This window comes from Pongo abelii, chromosome 7 (genome assembly GCF_028885655.2).
Source record: "Pongo abelii isolate AG06213 chromosome 7, NHGRI_mPonAbe1-v2.0_pri, whole genome shotgun sequence".
NCBI lineage: Eukaryota > Metazoa > Chordata > Mammalia > Primates > Hominidae > Pongo > Pongo abelii.
In genome coordinates this window covers 34,525,704-34,548,303 of record NC_071992.2, presented here as the reverse complement: position 1 = coordinate 34,548,303, position 22,600 = coordinate 34,525,704, and the positions used below count along the sequence as shown (strand labels likewise).

Here is a 22,600-nt window from a genome sequence, read left to right as displayed (position 1 = left end):
TTAATAACTTAGACTAGACCACAGAAAGAAATGCTTAAGGCAGCAATTATAATGATAAAAACACAACCATATCTTTCTTTGTGCTCTAACTTTATAATAAATCTTTTCTGAAGATAGGGTATCAAAATTATAGAGAAAGCTATGTATTCCAAAAATTAGAAACTATATTCAAATATGTTTGAAAGTAGCATCAGATAGGGTCAAATTCTCATGTAGTGTGAGTCACTTTCTTCAGGTTCTCAAGCTGGAAGATTCCATTTCTGTGGGATCATTCCCTAGTGGAACTGGATTTCCTCAGATCTCCTTTCTCTCACATCCCTGTTGGAGGAAGCCTTCTGCATGCACCACTCTGAATTTGGCTCATGGATTGACCACATTTTCCTCTACTCTTATGAGTCATCAGCTAGATAGTGTGAAGCACAAAGATTTTTAGTGTTCTTTGTAGATATTTTTTCTTATTATTATTTTAAAGTTGAAAAGAACGTTAGAAACACTTGAGACTAGTTGCTGACACACTATACATGAAGATTTGCTAGGAATCTATTACATTGTTTCCATAAGCAATTCTCAATGGAAGATGAGGGAGTCAAAATCTTAGAAGTCTAGGAAAAAAGATCAGAATTTGCTTGTGATGGTGGTGGAGGTAGGAGTGAGGAGGGAAAAGAGTTGGGCTGTGTCTGCAAAACGTCTCCTCCAAGATTCCGACAAGTCTCCAAGAAAGGAGATCCCTCACTTTCATTCTAGTTGACAATCACTGATTTAGACTAAGTCCCTCCAAAAGAATAAATTGAGGCCCCACCACGCTGTGACTCCCCAAATGTAATTAAACCAGTGACAGTGGCAGAGCTGAGATGTGAATTCAGGTGTATTGACTCTCTAGTCAAATCACTTTTCCTATAAATCCTGTTTTAGTTTCTCTAGATGTAAGAATATTTAGTACTAAAGAATTTGGAGGTAGAATAATCCTCAAAAATTTAAAATTTTTTTCTTATAGTCACATTCCTGTGCTGATGAAAATATTCTGTATGTTGACTGAATCAAGGTCAATACATTGCTTGTGATACTGTTCCATGGTTTTGTAGAATGTTACCATTGGGGAGAATGGACAAAGGGTACAGGGGTTCTCTCTGTATTATTTCTTACAACTATATGTATATCTAAAATTATCTCAAACTCAAAAATTATGTTCAGTTAAAAATGTATTTAAATTTTCAGCTAGACTTACTCTAAACTAGGATATGTATGCGTTTTTTTTCCTGAAAATATCAGTAGTGTCAAAATTGTCAAAAATTTTATACCACCTACCTAATTACCTTTCTGCTCTTACAACTAATTTCCTAGCTATCTCACAATAAAATGTTGAAATGGACATGAGTTGTCAAAAAATCAATGCTAAGCACTGACTAAAGTTGTCTGTTCAAATTTGAGAAGCAGAAAGGTTCCCCCATAAATATTTGAGGAAACTGTTAATTTTAAAAAAAGAATGATATTATAGGACTGTTTCCTCAAATAACACCTCTTGTAGCTTTCTTAATAGTAAAAAATATGTGAAAAAAGAAGGCAAAATAATATAAATGGAAGATGATGATACCTCAATTCCATTAAAGTGTAAATAATTTATCAACATAAAAATAACTTACCAGTACAAAGGAAAAGGTAAATCCCTGCTAAAATCACTTTTTTCCCTACCACTCTATTTAAAATTGGAATGCCTCTAGAGAAATAAGGAGAATCATCTTATTTTGATGACACAGGTCAAAAGCAAAAATCAAATATTTTTTCCTGTATGTTTATCTCTTACATACAATAATTCTTTAAATGTAGGTAATGTTTAAAGAGATCTGAGTATAAGCCTGACACAATTTTTTAAAATGGTAATGTACCTTCTGATTTGTTAACATTGCCTCTATGCCCTAAGAATTCTAGAGCTGACTACTTTTTTCTTTGAGGTAGAGTCTCGCTGTATTGTTCAGGCTGGAGTGCAGTGTCATGATCTCTGCACACTGCAACCTCCGCCTCCCGGAATAGCTGGGATCACAGACGTGCACCACGATACCCGGCTAGTTTTTTTGTATTTATAGTAGCGGTGGGGTTTCACCATGTTGGCCAGGCTGGTCTTGAACTCCTGGCCTCAAGTGATCCACCCACCTCAGCCTCCCAGAGTGCTGGCATTACAGGCATGACCCACTGCACCTGGCCAGATTTTCTTTTTCTTTTTTTTCAAGAAGCAAATTAGAAGAGCTTAGGGTTTTGTATAACAGGAATTTAGACCAGGATCCTGGCTACAATGCATGTTGAGTCAGCAAGAGACAATGACAATATCTGAACTTAAGTAAAACATAACAGCATTTCATCAGTATAAAGGCATTACAGAAAGGTAACCAAAGAGATGGTTGGCTTAAGAGGAATCTTTTCTTCTAATCTTAAAAAGTAGGAAGGGTTGGAAGACTTCCCCTATGTAGGAAGGAGGAGAAACATTAAGATGAATTAGCATGAGGCAACCCTTCTCCTGGCAGAATTGCAGGCTCCAATAAAACATGGGGGTGGCAGAATGTGGAGTCTGAATATCCATTGTGAATGAACAAATGGGATCCTATTTTTGTCTTCATGAAAGCTACTATGCCGAAAAGTGCACTCTGTTTGGTGATTCCACCCTTTCCGTCTCTTTTGTTAGAGGGAGACTGTGAAGTAGTTGATGCCAATTTGCATCTACAGTCAATTTCCAAAGACTGACACTGAATCTTTCTGCAAATGCTTTTCTTAAATTGTGTTGTTCTGCAGTGCTGAGCCTCCCTGACAGTACTATAGCCTGTGTTTCCTTGCTTTATGGCAATTTACATCAGCACAAGCCCTGAATACTGCCAACTGACATAACATTCTAAAGCAAAGAATAAATAAACATGAAAATTGACTCTGTTGGCTTCTGGTCATAAATGCAGATATGGCAAGGTTCTCATTTGTCTGCATTTAACAATAATGTGTTTCTTTATAAAGCTGATCCAAAATTTTAAAACTAATTTTAAAAAGTCAGAATTCTTGTTGTGCATAAACAATAGCTAAAGCCTTTAAGCAATAGAGGTAAACTAAAATTGCCTTCTCGAAATAGCTGTGATAGTATTTATTATTATAAAGATAAGAGGTTATATATAAAATTATACTGTAAGTATAGTTGACATTGTTATTAGGCTACATTGTTTTTGGTTCCAAAGTTTATCTAGGAATTTTCTTAAATATTTGTAAAAATAGCATGTGCTCTATAAATCAGTTTAGATAAGATGCATATTTCTTACTCTAAACTAAGTTATTATGCAGGAGAATTGCTTAAAAGACAACGTAAGTTTTCTTACATAAATTTTCTATAAATTACAGATTTACAACAGTTTTCAATTCTAGAAGCCTTACCATAATGATTTATTATTCTAATATTTTGTACATGTAAAAATAAAAGCAGTATACACTTGGGATACAGCACCTGCGGCCTTGCCCATGACAACTGTTAGAGATATTCCAAGTGGCAAAACAGTCTATAGCTCTGTAGAATATTACATTTAACTTCCAGAAACCAACCAATGTATTTAGAAAAATTAAAAGCAGGCATCAGAAGCAGATATTATGCAACTAGTGGTATTACAGGGATTATTTTACTCATGACTAAGGTTTAATGAATTTACTACATATTTAGGCATCATAAAATCTCTTTTTAGTCATGACATATTGAAAACCACAAACCTATATTGTGATCATGGGAAGACAGATGATTACAACCAAGGTGACTTTTTAATAATATGTAAATAAGGTACAGACACTTAAAACGCTGAAAAATCTAAATATTTATCAATGCTGCTTAATGCACATGAATGGGTGATTCATCATAATAATAGCATAATAACTATAAAAACAGCATCATAATTTCCTAAGCTTCTAAATCACCTGATTACCTATAAAAAATAATTACACTAATTCTGATTAAGGCAAAAACTTTCCAGTCATTTTGTCACTCATAACACATTTTACCTGTAATTGATTTATTGAAAATAGAAATTGAGATCAATGAAAATAGTAACATTTATTTTTATCTGATCACAATTTTCATTAATATATATCTGGAATACGTGCCTTGCACATAGCAGGTCCTCACTGAATAGGTACTTAAAGAATGTATTACTCCATGTGCATGTTAACATTATCTATCTCATTTTGCACTGAGATTTGGAAATATTCAGCATTTACTTCCTGGAAAGTATTTTGTGATGCCTTTAAAGTCCCTCCTATATCTGTGTAATGGACCTTAATAACTGGGTCACTGTCTGTTTCATGTCATATACACTAAAATCATTATACATGTTTATTTGCAGACAGTTTCCTGTAAGTGTCCCAAACTTGTTGAATTGCAGCATTTGTAAAAGTGACAATATTCCAAGAGTTAATTATTATGAAACTTTGTTTACAGATATTTCCCAAGTAGCTGTAAAACTGTTTTTTTGTTTGGTTTTGTTTGGTTTAATTATTAATTCATCACTGTGTAAAAGATGCTGGTATCAATATATTCTCCATGTAGTTCTATGCTGTCTTACTATACTTTATAATATTGACAACACTTTGCTATCTTTAGTTTTCAGTTAATACATTTTAAAATGGGAGGCAATACATAGGAAAAGATGCAGAAGAAGGAAGAGGGCACAGTGAGTTAATAAATAATAATGAATTTCTGCCTATGAAGAATTTCTTAAGGCAGAGACACTTCATTGTACTTGAATGAAAAAGGCTCACTGATGATACAAGAAGAACACGTAAAGAACCTTTTGCTTTGTCTGACTAGGGCATGCATTTTGATTTCCTGGTCTAAACATACCAGCAGTGATTATATTTTACATTTAGTCACTTCTTTTCCACAGCAATTATCTATAAAATCTATTTTGCAGATTACCAGAAAACTTTCATCAGTATCCATGACAAGACTGACATAGTCTTCATTTGTGTATCTGATTCCTACTCTCTTACTGAAAGGAGAGGGTCCTCCAAGTCGCTATGTTTGGCTAGCATTATTTAATACAGAGTAATGGAAAGAGAACTGGCTTTGCAATCAGACAGATCTGATTTTCCATCTTTGGCTTCATAATTTATTAACGTATTCTTCTGCTTGTTACAGAACATCTTAGATACTTGTTTCTCATCAGTAAAACAGGATGGTATCATGTATTTTATTGTATTACTTTGAAGAGTAAAAAAAATACCTGGGTAATTCATTCATTCATTAAATATACTGGATGCTTGGGGTACAAAGATAAATAAAATAATGCCTCTATCCTCCTAAAGAAGCTTATATTCTAGCAAAGAAAGACAAACAAATAAGGAAGTTTAAGGGCATTATAATAAACTTCGGTACAGGGTATATTGGGAGTAAAAAGGAAGAAACAGAAAATTCTGGGTAGGGTAAGCATATCAAGAAAGATTTCAGAGAATGTTATCTTTGGCTAAGTCTTAAAAAAGTCCAGTCCTGTCATCAATAAATGGTTACCATTGCTATCATTAACATCATCATCTATATTATGTCTCTCCTTCAGCCACCTATGGCTAAATCTCCATGTTCACAGAAATCAGGTTCTCATACAGGCAAACTGGATCATGCCTCAATAAACTGGGTTTATTTAAGTTGCATACAGAATCAATTTACTATAATTAATTGTACAGTAATCTATGTAGCCTGATCCACTCAGCACTTGCCTGGACTTCCCTGGTTTTAGCACTGAACATTCAGCATCCCAGGTACCCCTTGGTATCAGTTTTAAAACCCAAAGTTCCCTGTCCTGGGCAAACAGGGTCAATTGGTCACCCTAGATCTATATTAATGGTTAATGTGGCTTAAATTATTATTTTCCATTCCACCCACGGTGCATTCATCTTGAAAATGTGGAACTGAAGATAATTTCTAGTCAACCAGCCATCATCAGACACATTAACAATCATCTTTTACTGAGGACATGGTAATTATGTTAGACATTTATCTAATTCAACTCATTACTTTAATTCATAGTTAAAAGCAATGAAGAGTAAATCTGAAGGATTAACCAAAAAGTAAAAATGTCATAGGTTAATTTACGAAATGACATCCTCAATGTCAAAAATAACGATGTTTTATTATTTTGAAATTTATCACTTTTTTATCTTTTAAAATACTAGAAAGGAGCAAGGTAATAATGACTTTCAGTAATTGAGACACTTATATTAGCTCGCAGGGATAAACATATTTGTAAGTGCATTAGCAATAATTTCCTTCATTCTGATCACAATGAGTGTGTTTCCATGCAAGAATATCTGAACTCATTATTTTGCTTTCAGGTGAATACATAAGATCAGAAAAATAGATTGGACTTGCAATTTAGCCTTTACCAACTATATGCCAAAATTAAGCCATTTTCACTGACATGACCAGCTGACTTCTTTAAAAAGTAGGTATCAGATTATTTTGGTAAGAAATGCCTAAACACTCAAATCAATCTTGAATAGTAGTGTGGTATCTTGTAATGTAGATTAAATTTATACAACAGTGGAGGAAAGGAGTCCATTCAACTTTGTTATGTATTAGGGTAAAAAATAAAATGACAACATCTTTGAGAGAGCTAAATGCTTAATTTTTTTGAGAAAGATAACTATATTATGCAGCAAAGATAGTTACTGGGCCATAAAGGGAAGGTATGGACTTCTATTACCATGATTTTCAATTTGCAAAAGCTGCATTTCATTTATAACATTAAAACTACTATTTAGAAAATAAACATGTACTATATATTGTTAAGGATTTAACTACTAACAATACAGTTAAATCGCTGGCATTATGCTCTGGAATTCCAAAAAATATGATGGTTACAGGACATTTTACCATTTATGTACAAGAATGAGCATGAAAATACTAATCAGTCATTTGTCTAGAATAGACAGCTTATTATATCTGAGTACAGATATTTCCTTTTTCCTTTTATTTTATTTTATTTTATTTCGGGGTGATGTCTTGCTATATTTTCCAGGCTGGACTTGAACTCCTGGACTCAAGCGATCCTCCTGCCTCAGCCTCCTAGTGAGTAGCTGGAAATACAAGTGCACAGCACCCAGTCAGGCTACTTTTTTTTTAATGCCATTCTTTTTCTTGTATTTTTCAACTTTCATCCTACCCAAGCAGTTGCCAGTATTTAATAGCCAACCTTCACCCAGCTCAAGTCACCAATAAATTAAAACTTTTTTTGAGCTATTAAAATTACAGGAAAAAAAATCTTTCATAATACATGGACTTAAAAGATAGCACATTCAGCATGGGTTAATTTTGTACTAGTCTGGGTGCTGTGCATGTGATAATCTGTCTTTCACATAAAGTAATGAAAATGGTTATCTACTTATTGTCCTTACCGGTGAAGTGGTATTAATTAATTTCACCAAAGCCCGGAAGTCCAATTTAACCTCCTTTATTCTTATGCTAATTGCTCTGAAGAAGGTGAAGCAATTGATTGAGACAGGAGCTTATTTCAAAAGCCTTGTATATAATGAGAGTGCTTCTGAGCATTCATTAAAGCTGACCATCATATAATACTAGCGATGAGCAGTTTAAAGAACCTGTAATTGGACTCAAACAGAGTGAGAAAGTCAACACCAGTCATTTCCTACAAGCGTAATTTTTTTTTAATAGAAAAAAGTCTATGTTAGGTAGGCTAGAGGACCAAAAGCCAAAATAGCTGATACTGACAGCAATCTTAGATCACAGGTGACATTTACATTATTATTTGTTTCTTTGCTTCCCAAGCCTGCAGCACAATTCTCTGCCATCTCCCCATCCTGTCCTTTTTAAGTAGCTTATTTCAGATAGGTGACCTGGGACGTTAGTGGAAAGAAAACAAATCCAGTGAGACTTCTATGATGGGCTGTTGTAAAATGTGAATTTATACTCCACTTGACTTGAAAAGAATTTAAATGTAATTAAATCTCTAAAGGAGATTTTTTTATGTCCATCATCCCAGGAAACAGTTAATATGCGTGATTCACCCATATAAGAGATAAAAATAGCATTTGTCAGTAATACAATGTGATAAAAACCATTGTAGAAAAACCAATGAGTTTAGAGGATTTTTGTAAATAGAATCTGAATTGAAAAGATGATGTGATATAGCAGAGGACAGCAAAGGTTGTGTTTCTTAATGATAGGCCTGATTAGGTACACTTGATATAGGAAAGTGCCATTGGTGACAAAAAAGTTTTGGTCCTTGTTAGAAATGTGCTTACTCTTAACTGCATAAGTGCGATTTGTGGGGGTATGGCAAATTGGAAGGAGAGGCTGCTAAATTTTGCTTTTAGTTCTGTGGTCTGAATGGCCTGCTAGGCAAGTGGAAATTGTTTGCAGGAGTATTTTTAAAGTATCTGGGAGAAATTTTAGAAAAAATTCCAGAAAATATAAATGATTGAATAAATTTTTTCTTTTTTTTTGAGACAGGGTCTGGCTCTGTCACCCAGGCTGGAGTGCAGTGACATGATCTCAGCTCAGTGCAACCTCATCTCCCAGATTCAAGTGATTCTCCTATCTCAGCCTCCCAAGTAGCTGGGACTACAGGAGTGTGCCACCATGCCTGGCTAATTTTTTGTATATTTTGTAGAGACAGGGTCTCCCCATGTTGCTCAGGCTGGTCTGAAACTCCTGAGCTCAAGTGATCCACCCGCCTCAGCTTCCCAAAGTGCTGGGATTACAGGCATGAGCCACTGAGCCAAGCTGAATGAAATTCTTGTAACATAAAGATTCTGAAGGAATCATAATTTATTTTAATAGTCATCTGTAGTGTACATGCTATAGAAAGATGACTAAATTGTCCAATTTCCTAAAATTATCCGACTTATAGAAGAAAAGAAGTTAGGCAGTATTTGGGAAAGAGCCAACTTAAGTATTTACTAATAAATTTCAAAATTATTCACCTGTTTGAAGAGGAAAATTTGATTCATGAACCTTAAACTACAGGATTATCATAATTTTACATATTTTTCAGTCTCTCTCTATACTCTTGAGGTAAACACAAAAGCCAATCATTAAAAAAGTATTTTCTAAGAACCTAGCATATGCAAAACACTGTGGATGATGAGATGACAAAATCTTTACTTTTTATATAGTGTATTCCTATATTACAGTCAAGGAGACAATAATTAATTTAAATAATATTACGTAATATTAATTGACCTAACCATCCCCACTTGAATAGTGACATCAATCTCACACTTATACCCCATTTCTCATCACTTACTGTAAATGGAAGAAACTTAGGCAAGTTAGACAAAACTTAAATGTTCATTGTTGTTCTTCCTATCAGTACCACGTTGCAGGAACTGGGATGACTGCACTGACTACGAATACTAGACATTCCCCAGGCACCAAGGACAAGGTGAGAACAGAGAAGCTGCATAACTCAATCCATGCCTATCTGATAAAACCATAGCCAATATTGACTAAGTGTCAGCCGTTGTTAAAGTTTACAAAATCCTATTCACATATATCATCTCATTTAACCTTCACAGCTAACCTGAGAAAAGTATATTAATTTTATAGGTGGGAAAAACATGAAAATGCTAAAATTTAAACAGATTGCCAAGGGTCACACGAGCAGTAAATGGTGGAGTTAGAACTAAAACTAGGTTAACAAACTTCTGTCATATTGAGAAATACAGAACATAATTATGAGAAAGACAACCCAAGTGGCAATAGATCTGCCACTGAAGGTGGCAGCCAGACAGCAAAATGTTGCACAACTCCACCTTTCCAAGTGTGCAAAGTCCCCCGGGGTCATGGCCACCTGTTGTGGTCCATGATCACTGACTTATCAGGAGCAAGTCCCCAGGTAGCTTTCCTTGGCACCTTCCCCAAACCACTGAGGCCATCCCTTAGAAAAAGCAGGAGTCACTGACCTGAGTGTCACCAGACGGTATCAGTTAGGTGGCCACTAAAACATCAAAATGAGGCACATGGGCTTGGCTGTGTTGTGATACTGACCTTGATGGCAATACTCATCTGTTATGACTATTAAAATAACAATAATTGCTACTTTTACCATGATTATTATTATTGTCATGATCTCAAGCATATATCCTAAATAAGTTAGTGAAAAGTGTTGGCTAAGTATCTAAGTGTTCCTGATTCTCTCAATTTGTGGTCATTTGAATCGAGAATGGTTAGAAATTTCTGTTTACTTAGTAAATTCAAGGAAGGCCAAATTAACATGACAAATTAACTTGAGTATTTCACATACAAAAGAGTATTTGTTTAATCAAATAATTAATAAACTAACATATTTTACCATATTTTATTGATGATTAAAAGCTGTGTTATAAATGTGTTTTTGTAATAGTTCTCTTTCTTCCTCTTCCTAACAATCCCCCTAGTCACCCATATACGTGCATACCAAGCTAGTATCACTTATCTCTATTCCCCAATCTCAAGCATTTAAAACAGTTCTGGAATATAGCTGTTGCTCAATAAAAGAATAAATATTTGTAGCTAAGCAGAAATGATAAAATTCAGATAGCCTAAAATTTGAATTAAATATTTTACTCTTTGAATACAGCCAAGGTGTTTTTATCTGTAGACAAGTAAACTACTCTCATTCAAATCTGAGCAACAAGTACTTTTTGGGGAAAATAATAAATAAAGTCTTAATTAAAAGTCAGATTGACAAAGTCTTGAACTAGGCCAAAGAACATCCACAAAAGTGCTTCTCTTAATTAATGTGTAAGGAGTCTAAATCAACATTTGCTTATAATTTTTAAAATATCTTTTGCAAATAACTAGATCTGTGCTGTGGAGGAAGAACGTTCTTTGTCAGTGCAAACCAAACAAGAAACAGTATGGATTCAAAATTCTCAAGAAAAAAATATACAGCTTGGTTTGGGTGGGTGACAGCAGAAACACTGGAGAGTAATTTTCAACCAGAACATATAAAAATGTGATCTTGCTCTTTTTATGGCCAGTAATATGAATAACACCATGATTTTGTACAGTGTCCAATTCAGTACCATGAGAGCCATTCCCTCATCATTGCATTGAACTGGTGCAAAGCATGGAATTCATCCCTAAGGTGAAACTGTCATGCTTTCTTTCTTGCAGTGGTATCCCATATAATACAAAAGCCAACTACTCTCACAACCTTGCTCCATGGACATGATTGAGAAGTACCTTAGTGTAACAGCTATAGCTCTAGATTCAGAAGGAGACTTGGGCTCAACCAAAATATATCACTATCTCCTTGTGTGATCAAGGGTAAGCCACTTCATGTCTCTGAGTCCTAGTTTTACCATCTTTAAAACTCCGGAGGTGAGGGGAGCAGAGAACCATTTATACTAAATGATATCATTTGTTATTTCCATAATTCTAAGAAATTAAATTAAATTACTACTACTTTATAGATGTAAAGTATCTATAAATTGTTATAAATTGAAAAGCCATGCATCCAGCATTCCATTCGGATATTTTGCCTAAGTCTTTTGGACATAAAATTCTTTGCTTTTTATATCAGCTGCTCTAAAAAGAGCATCAGAGAACATATTCAAGCAGTTTCCTGTGGTCTGAATGACATTGTCCCAAGGTTTTTTTCAGTTGTCATATACCAATTTAGTGGAGAAACCTTTTAAAACAACACATTTACAATCATTGCTCTCACTCTTTGCCTATTCATATCCTTAAATGTTGCCTAAAATTGAGCACAAATTGAAAGGAAGTCTCTGCCCAGGGTGAGGAAAGATTCAGGTGAGAAATTTCATGAGCTTTTTAGTTTGACTGATGAGCTTCAATTATGCTTTCTTACATGTATTAAACATGACTTTTTATTTTCTGTTCATGTCTTGGACTTTGAATAATTACAATTTTGTTTCATAAAATAAAACTGGATACCTCTGGCAACCCCTTATATGTCAAAACACGAATTCTTCAGTTAAAAAATAAAACTGCACTGTATTGATGAGACAAAGACATATATAAAATTATGTTCAGTGTTTCTAACATACCTGTACAGGGTTAGAAATAGAGGCAAATAATAGATGCTACTATGGAAATAACTTTTGTCCTGTATATTAGGATAAAGCTGGAGTCAGACATAGGTAAAATAAATTAAAATGAGTCAAGATTACTTTATTCAACTTTCATCATGACACAGTAAATTTTAGCCTTATAAAAGGCATGTTGTGGCATTTTTCCAGCCACATAAAGAACCTTAAATTTCTAAGTAAAAGGTTTCATGTGTACCCTACAGCAGTGGACAAGAGCATTCAGCTCAGGTGTCATTCTGGGGCAGTGTCATGTAACCTCAATTTTGAAACAGGATATTTCTAGCTGACTGCACAATTCATGGGTCTTTAGAAATGTGGGGCAATGCAAAGGATTTTCACAGTTCAAAGGCAGGCACGAATTCACTAGAGTGGATTCTTTTCTTGTAGATGTCTGACTTACTATCTCTAGATAAGAAAAGATCACATGGAAGAAACTACAAGACTTAGTAGGTTGTTGTGTGTTTTTTTAATCCATTTTCCACTGTCAAAGAGCCATAACTTAAAATTACAATTTGCTATTTCATCTTCTAACCCATCAAAAGAAAATGCTGGTAGTGGAAAGAGTGGAAGACAGTGATTTGTAAAACAACTGTATTTTAATTACTGTATTTGTTATGACAGTCATTTATTACACAAATATGATTTAATCGATTCCACTATAGATAAACAGAAAGGCTTTAGAATATGAGGTTCTATGATTCTATCTCTATACTTAGAGGTACTTTAAGTGATAAAATGATCTATAAACTATATCATCTACCCTCTTATATGATAGTGCCATTTCTATTATTACATAATTAACTGAATTGAAATATGTATAAAGTTTTGAAAGAGATTTTACTTTCCTTCATGTAATACATTATCAATTGATATTGACTAGATCAGCAGTATTTGCTCAGTTGCTAGAATCCTCCAATGGCTTTAAAATAACTCGCTTTGTGGTCTGACACCAAACCATTTGAAAGATATGTTTTTGGCTTTGGTTTGTTTTAATTATAGGCATAAACACTATCGTCAAGACTAGATGCTTATTCTTAAATACAATTCAATTTTAACTTTTAAGTTCAGTGAGAATAATCTGCACATTCTTGTTTTAACAAAGAAATTATTACTTCATTGTTTGTGGCTTATAAAAAATGAAAAAAAAAAAAACAGAGTTCTTTATATCCACAACCTATGAAGAGTGAGAGAGATGGCATCAAGAATATTTAAGTACTTTGTCAGTTTTTTTTCTCAAGATTCTCTGGGCTAAATGCCTCAGAGAACATAACAACAATAATGGCCATTATTACTATTATTGTTATTGATACTATTTTAATGAGGATAACAGAACAATAGTGCTGTAAGGTCAATATTGCAAGATTGTTTTTGATCTTAAGATGAAAGATACTAAATGAAAGAAACATTTTCTAATTAAAGAAAGCTTACCATGTCATCAACTGTGTACCTACGTAAATTAATTTTTTGGCTACAATAATATCCATTCTACAGAATATCATAACACGTAACCAATAAATCATGGACATTTGGATTTATTTACAGAGTTTTGCTGTTATAAATAGTAACATAAATGTGGATTAATCTGTCTAAACTAGAATTTGGGAGTTCCAGAGGTGCCACTATTTTTCATGTGGGAGATTCTCATAATGAAAGAATACAGAGCAGGTAGGAGAGTGATGTCAGCAGTAGTGAATAAAAAATATTTAAAAATAAAAAAAGTAGAAGACGAAGGCCAGGCGTGGTGGCTCACACCTGTAATCCCAGCAATTTGGGAGGCCAAGGAGGGTGGATCATGAGGTCAGGAGTTCGAGACCAGCCTGGCCAATATGGTGAAACCCCATCTCTATTAAAAAATACAAAAATTATCGGGGCATGGTGGCACGTGCCTGTAGTCCCAGCTACTTGGGAGGCTGAGGCAGGAGAATTGCTGGAACCTGGGAGGTGGAGGTTGCAGTGAGCCGAGATCGTGCCACTGCACTCCAGCCTGGGTGACAGAGCAAGACTGTCTCAAAAAAAAAAAAAAAAAAAAAAAGTAGGAGATGAAAATCACATATCGGAATAGGAGTCAGAATGGCTCTAGTTTCCAGGCAAGCAGAGGTGTAGTTAATTTAGAAAAAAATGACAAGACACCCCCATAAAGTACAATTCAGTGCCAAAAGGAGGTTTGGAAAAGTAACACAAAAATGAAGACTTTTTCTTTTCACTTAAAGTGGATATAATGATTTTCTAATCACATAAATATGTTTACGTCACATTAGTTTGCTTTTTATTGAATTTACTAACTGAATTGTTGTTTAAATGAAAGCACATTAAGCTTATTTATGGAGACATTTCAGGGGCCCATCTTAAAATACTAATGATTTAATCAGTGTAATTAACATTTTATTAGTATTTATTAGTTTCTGCTTTTAGGATTTTCCTTATATTTAAAAATTCATATTTTAAGAATTAAAACAAGAAAAAGGTGCAAGAAATTGGTTGTGTGTGTGTGCGTGCATACATGCTGCTTAACATTTTTTAAGCATTTTAAAATGAAAATCGCCTTGTTGATTATGAAAATGTCTATATTCCACATATTCCATTTGAGATGTAATTAATGAAGGCAAGATTTCCCTTAAAGGGTAGACAAAAAATTATCTCCAGGAAACTTCTAATCCATTCCTCTCATTTGTTATGAAGGCTCCCTGATGCGAGATACCTGGAACAAAGACCTCCCTAATCAAATCAGCCTTTGCCTTTCCGGGTAAGGCCCAGCATGTCAATCCTGCTAAAAAGCAGAAGGAATCCTGAAACAGAAGGTTGTAATATGATGAGGAGGAACAAAGGAAGAGGTGAGGAAAAGCAAAATAATCCCTGGCCTTTGTCACTGAGCTCCTTCCAACATCCATTAGTCAAAAAGCTAAACTAGAATCATTCAAGGATAATTTTTTAAATTTGCTTAAAAAAAAAAAAAGAAAGCAGCATAAGAACAAACCGAAATGAATATAGTGGTCTTGAGAGAAAGAACAATAATTAAGTGGCAAAAGCTTCCTATGTGTATTGTCTGCTAGTCTCCCATATATGCCTCAACTCTTGGGGATAACAGAAATCTGGGTCTAGGCTGCCCTCCTCTCAATGTGAGATGTGTGATTTTATTTACTTTATTAATATTATTTTTAATTGACAAATCACAATTCTATACATTTACAGGGCACAATATGATGCTTTGTTATGTGTATATAATGTAGACTGACTCAGTTGAGCTGATTTTCCATCACCTTGCTTACCCATGGATGTGTGATTTTAAGCAAACCAAGGGACCTCTCTGGGCCTCCACTGTCCCTTGGTTAAAACAGCTTTGGCCAGGGTTCACTCCTGTAGCAAATGCTCTCTGAGCACCCTCTATATAGTAAGGGGTAACATATGTCAAAGTACTTAAATATTTTAAAAATGCTATCCAAACAAATTTAACTTACTAAATTCATTGATTTTTCACCATTTCTGCATACATAACATTGACATCTTCTAATATCTTGATATGTTTCCCTGTTCCCAGAGATCCCAAGCTTTGATGGGGGGAGGTGTGAGAGTGTGTGTGTTGGTGGGAGAGTGGATAAGAATGGAATAACTCCCAAAATATCACTAATAACCCTTATAGTCAGCCATTCTCTTTAGAGACTGTGCAAGAGGAAGAGAGGCCTGGAAAACTAACTGAAGAAGAGAAAGGAAGCCAAGGAAAAGGAAAAGTTGTGGATTCCATGTGGAAGCAAAAATTTAATGAATTTATAACTTCCAAAACTTCCTCTCTCTCTTTTTCCCTCAAACTGGAATGCGGTTTGTCCTAAAAACCCTTTCACCTCAAACCCTAAATACATCTGCACTTAATCAAAGAGCCAAAGCAGCTCAAGTTATCCTGAAGTCCTGTAGCATAACAGGTTTAGCCAAGGAGAAGAGAAGGAGTTTCAAGAATATGTTTTAATTGAAAGTGAAAACCCCTAAGAATCAAGAGAAGTACTTTTTAGCAATAACAAATCAAACGTAAAAATTCCAGGTGTTTGGACATTTAATGACATAAAAATGCACATGATGTTAACTTTTAAATGGCAAGATACGAAATTGAATGTTCATCTAGACATCAGTTTGGTAAACACACACAATTCCATGAGATAGAAATGGGATACAACAGAATGTAGTGTATTGTGTCATTTTCCTTTCTTTTGTAATTTTCACTAGTCCAATGTTCTTTAATAAATACAAGAATAACAAAAACAATACAGACTATTTCCAAATGATGGGCTTAGGGTCCAGCCTGGCTAGGAAACTCACAATTCAATGTTTTAGCATATACCATCAGGCAAAACTACCAATTTTGAAAGCCCCGACTAAATAAGACCAACTCTATTCACTTCCTCAAAGTAATGAAATATTTTTTAACCAAATCTCAGATGAACTGTCTTGTTTCAAAGAAATCCACCAGAAATCACTCTCTTAACTTAAATGTTAGCGCACAGCAGAGAAAAGCTGCTTAACTCCAAATGCCAGGCTCCAATCTTACTTTACTTATCTACTTCTTTCTAGACATGGTTAGCCATTGGGTTTTATACATGCTGAACAATTAAAAGTACATGTAGCTTTCGGCACTCTTGGTTATTTCCTTTTTCTGAGGTCCACACGAAAAGTTCTAGAATATGGAATTTACTAAGCTATAGAAATTTTTGATTACTTCTTTTGGGCTCCAGAGTTCAAGTGGACCTCAGCAAAAATGAAAACCCTAAGTGCTTGCCAAAGATTGAACACACCTGATACATCGAGAGTGAGTCCAAATCAATATCAATGGGGAAAACCATCATGAGGTATACATGCTTTATTCTATCTTTTGCTATTTGCATTTTTTCTCCATAATTTTCATGTCAGCTCCCTTATCAATCCCATGCTCATCATGAATGAGAAGTGGATAATGAGCATCTATCCAGAACAATGTAAAATAAGCAGCATAATGGCAGAGATGTTTTAAGGCTTAAGTAATTCCCAGAAAGGATTCAGTTGTCAAAATATCACTTGAGTTTCTGTACACATCAGCACTAAACTCTGCCTCACAAACTGTGGATGCTTTCTTTACTGTATTCCTATATTAAAGAGAATACTCTCTATCAAGGAACATCAAGGAAACAATTCTATTCGACACAACCAAAAGAAAATCCGTTACTAAATGATAGAGTAGAAGAAAAGATTTTTAATGTTGCTAGCAGAAGTTAGGCCCATACCAATTATAATAATAAAGGCTATTGATACTAACATGTTCTCATCTTTTTTCTGTTTCTAACATTATATAGTCTTGAGTCAGCAATGCTTACAGAGGAGGAAACTCCTATTTGCTGAAAACAATAGGAATTTTATAGAATGGAAATTAAAGAGAAAATTAATGTTTTACCCTGGAAACTAAAAATCAAACAAAATATTAGATTAATAGTTGGTATAATTAATTATGCTAAAATATGACCAGGAAATTTACTATATTTTTCACACACATGAAGCAAGAAACAGTTCCAAGATACTGGGTGAGACAGCTGTGTGGTGAAACTAGTAACTCAGAAGTCTCCCTATTAAGAGCCTTCATTCCACCATGTACTTCATTCCCAGTAAGCACACAGCCAAGAGGGCCACCACAACCCTGACACTTCAATAACCTACATTCATATTTTTCTGACTGAGACCCACTAGTGATAGAAACTAGGTTATTTCCATGAGCTTAGATGGAGAAAATAGTCTGTTGACAACGCAGAGCAGAAAAACTCTTACCAGGAAATCCTGGCTAGGACTTTGCTGGGGATTAAATAGTTGTGGTTGCAAAAGGGGGATGTGGACAAGGACCTTTAACCAGGATGTCACTTTTTTTTTTTTTTTTTTTTTGAGATGGAGTCTCACTCTGTCGCCCCGGCTGGAGTGCAGTCACGCGATCTCGGCTCACTACAACCTCCACCTCCCAGGTTCAAGTGATTCTCCTGCCTCAGCCTCTCAAGTAGCTGGGACTACAGGCACCCACCATTACACCTGGCTAATTTTTGTATCTTCAGCAGAGATGGGGTTTCACCATGTTGGCCAGGCTGGTCTCCAACTCCTGACCTCAGCTGATCCGCTTGCCTCGGCCTCCCAAAGTGCTGAGATTACAGGCATGAGTCACCGTGCCAGGCCAGAATCCCATATTTTAAAGGAGCGGCATAATGATCCCTTCTTCCCCTTTGCCATCATCGTTATCTATGGAAAAATGTAATGAGACCCTTTTTATAAATAATTCAAAGAGGCAACTGCATTTTTGAACTAACTGGTTTGAAATAGTTTGGGTGTGTCAGTAATCAAAGTCAATCAGCCAGTTTTAATGAGTTAAGATGAGAGATCTTATAAATGATTGAAAAAAAGAGAAGAAACAAGTGAACTCTAAGTCTCTGCTCTAGCTCCCTGGATAAAAACATCTCTCTAGCAAGCACTTACTGCATCTTCACAAACCCATAGTACTATTAGAAGCTGGGTTTTCCCTAAAAGCATTTTTAATATATAATAAGAAAAGTATGTTTATCAGTATGTTTCCATAGGAATTCTTGTTTTTCAGAAATTTGACTAAATTCACTAAAAAAAGGTTCCATTGGTTTAACTTTCACACCCACCATAGATGAACAAAACATAATTAGAATGTTATACCCATGTTCATATCAGTATTATTAACCGGTTAATAGGTGGAAGTAACCCAAGTGTTCACTGATGCAAGAAGAGATAAACAAAATATGGCATATACCATCATGTGCCATATAAGGACATTTTGGTCAACAGGAAACCGCATCTACGATGGTGGTCCCATAAGATTATAATACTGTATTTTTACTGTACCTTTTCTCTGTTTAGATATGTTTACATATATAAATACTTACTATTGTGTTACAATTGCCTATACTACTTAGTACAGTAACATACTTGCACAGTTTGTAGCCTAGGAGCAAAAGATTCTATCGATTAGCCTAGGTGTGTAGTTGGCTATACCATCAAGGCTTGTGTTAAGTCACTCTATGATGTTCGTACAGCAACGAAATCGTCTAATGACGTATTTCTTAGAACATATCCTTGTCATTAAGTGACGTATGACTATATATATAACGGAATATTATTCAGTCTTAAAAATGAAGGACATTCTGATGCATGTTGCAATACACGTGAACTTTGAGGGCACTGTGCTAAGTGAAATAAGCCAGTCACACGAGACAAATAACGCATGATTCCACTTATATGATGTTTCACAGAAACACAAAGTAGAATGGTGGTTGTCAGGGACTGGAGAGTGGGAAAAACCAGGAGTTGTTGTTCAATGGGTACAGAGTTTCATGTTTGCAAGATGACAAAGTCTGGAGCTCTTTCTCACAACAATGTGAACATACCTGACCTACCAAACTGTACGCCTAACAATGGCTAAGATAGCAAATTTCATGGTATGCATATTTTACCACCATGAATCAAAAACAGACTGAACAACAGCCACATAGAATTTGCATGCTGATTCCAGTGCATCTCCCGCATGAAATCAGTTCCAGACAAACTGGAAGTGATACAACAGGGCCAGGGAACCATGCTCTTTTTTTTTCCCCCTCTTGAAAAATATTAAAATGTTGCTTCTATTTGCAAATTTGAAAATGAAAGGCAAAATTCAATGGATCTAAATGGAATCCTTTCATATATACAGTTTCCAGAAGGGTTTTTCACTTCAGTTACTAGTTAAGTTCCATTTCTTCTTCTAGAAGGAGGGCCTCATAGAGCAGGGTCTGAAGCAGTGAAGCACAATCACGTTTCTGATTTCTGCCTACATTCCCACATTCATCTGAACATGTGAGTCTGAAGTCTGTCTGCAAAGGAGTGCCCACAGGTTTATATATTCACTATACTTAAAGGAGAGGTAAGCAGAACAAAAATCTAAGTTCCAGGCCAAAATGGAAAAATGTAGCCTTCTCTTAAACTACTGCTTTGGACGTGAAGGAATCTGGGTGCAAATGCAAAAGAATTGCTCATAAATGAAGTGTCCCTCAAGAAACACAAGATCAGACAGCAGCAAGAAGCAATGGAAACTGGAATTCTTGCATACTGAATGAGTTTTAATTAAAATAGGAATGCATCTTTGAATTATGTTAAAATAGCATACTCACTAATTATATTAAAATAGCCTACTAATTTTTTCTTTTCATACGTTGTTTTAATCTCTAGAAGTATTTTCATTACTTTTAAAATTCAGATTCTAAAAATCAACAGTTAATATTAACTTATCACTGTTCTAAATACACAACTAAACAAGAAAATGTTTTTAATGTTAATTATTTACATCTGCAACCATGTATGCTTGATACATGTCTAATATCAATGGCTTGTTTTTGAACAGCACAAGTGGAAATTGTACAAGTAGAAATTGCACCCTTTCATTTAGCAGCTTTGACACACTGAAAATAAGCACCAATATACTGATTGCCTCTTAAATCTTCAACTATTCATTTCCCTAGAACATAGGGCATACATCACCAAAATTACACGAATGAAAGAGCTACAAATTGAGTATGCCATTATTAATAGCCTGCCAAAATCTTATATTAACTGCTGGACATCAGAATTCATATTTTGAACAAACTGAATGGACTAACTTGTGGAATGTGATGAACACACAGCTCTTCTTTGAATACTGCATGAACAAACAGGAAAAAATTAACAGCAACAATTTTGTAGGGGAAATATTTTTACCTTCTTTTTGTAATAACTGTACAATTAAAAGCTTGAGAATACACATGTAGCAGATATAAAAGAATGTAATATTAAGTAGGATGCCATGGATACACTATGCGGAGACTATGTACTAGAACAGGCTAGATATAAACTCAATATGAAATTCCACTTGTAATTTCCATACAGAAATAAATCTTAGTACATAAATTACCAGTGCCTATTAAAGGGAACGCACACTTGAAAAGAGGTTTCATTCATCAGCAACAAACAATGAATAATGTCAAAAAGTAAAGTAAAAATGTCTTTAAGTTCTGTATTCTATCCATTTTAATTTTTGTATAACATCAGGGGAAGAACAATTAATATTATTTAACTGAGCAGCTTCATCAGGAAGAAGTAATGAATGTTTTCTGGAAATTGGAGCACAAGTCACTTCCTGTCATAAGTCTACTGATTCTGCACATTAATAAATACATAAAGACTTAGGAGAACCCAATAAATACATGTTGAATAAATGTATGAGGTTGTCATTCAGAGATTCGTTAATCTAACAACCACTGAATTACTAATGTGCATGGAATCATTTCCTTCCTTCTCTGCATTCAATTAGTTCAGTGGTATTCCTTCCTCATAGTCTTCCTTAGACTAATGCATGGCATCCGATTTCCTTCTGCACCATTCAGATTGTCATTATCATCACCATCTTCATCATCATCATCATCATCATCATCATTTCTACACCATCAGTTTATTTCCAGAAAGGAACAATTTTTTTTTGTATTTGAGGATTAGACAATACATGCAAAGCACTGAGCACACAATACATGCTTAATAAATGTTCACTATCAGTAAATTCCTTCATACTGACTCAACTGGCCGACTCACTATGCACTTAACATGTCTGTTTCCCTTTGGCCTTTACTCCTGCCTGAAATAACCACACCCATCAGAATCATATGTTACTCTCAAGGCCCACCTCAACTATCCATGCAATATGAAGATGCCTCTGATTCTCTTCCTTCTTAGCCCTATTCCTTCTTAGTTTTTTCTTTTTTTCACCTCAAACTAAAGGATTTATTCTTCATACATCTCATATACTACCTTATACTCCAGTTAATGGCAAGGGTTTTATGTCTTTGATGAAACCAAACTCTTGGAAGACAGAAACTAGCTCTTTCTGTCTCTCTCAATTCTACTACTCTGAACCCAGGCCAGGGCCTTGTAGAGAACAAGGGCTTAATATGTTTTTCTAGGTATGAGAGGTAAATAAAACCAAAGATGAGACTTGCAAGCTAATTCATAATATAAAACACACATGACTGAATCAAACACGTATGCAGTAGGATGGATGTTTAAATACACACATGAGTATTAAAGATGATTCGAGCTGCTGGAATAGGGACTAAGGAGGAAAGTTTAATGATGACCACAGAGTATAGGAAATGTCTCTAAAGAAGAGTGGAACCTGATCATGACTTTGCATAGTGGGTAAAATTTGAGAAGCAGAGGAGGACAGGGATGTAAAGAGACTGCAGACACGGGCTGAACTGAGTACTTGGTATTTGCAGGAATATGTGACCATCACTTCTGCAACAGGAGCCTTCACCCTGTCTAGAGTACTAGAATATGAGAAAAATGAAGTAGATTGTCTAGAACTTTTCCTGTTTCTCCTCTCTTGATAACATCCATTTTGCTGCTTTTTACTTTCCAGAAAGTGAAATAGAGAAGATATAATATGTGGACCAAAAAATAGTTGGCACCTTGGCAACTTGACGAGTAATTTGAGAAGTAAAATAAGCATTTACTACTA

General features: G+C 35.0%; 1 protein-coding gene and 1 long non-coding RNA gene across 6 annotated transcripts in view; one reads left to right on the top strand and one right to left on the bottom strand.

Annotated features, from left to right (window-relative positions):
• Window positions 1-21,305, top strand: part of LOC129060946 (uncharacterized) — a 37,638-nt gene extending 16,333 nt beyond the window's left edge. For 2 of the 5 annotated variants that reach the window (XR_008527855.2, XR_010141081.1), the window contains exons 4-8: window positions 6,340-6,449; window positions 7,026-7,075; window positions 9,339-9,410; window positions 11,126-11,278; window positions 14,743-16,314. This is a non-coding gene — a long non-coding RNA (uncharacterized LOC129060946). Of the gene's footprint in view, window positions 1-6,339; window positions 6,450-7,025; window positions 7,076-9,338; window positions 9,411-11,125; window positions 11,279-14,742; window positions 16,315-17,955 lie in introns of those variants that run through there. The other 3 variants (XR_010141082.1, XR_010141083.1, XR_010141084.1) reach the window with 3 other exon arrangements.
• The window catches only part of NRG1 (neuregulin 1), a 97,571-nt gene that overhangs the window by 58,357 nt on the left and 16,614 nt on the right, over window positions 1-22,600 (bottom strand).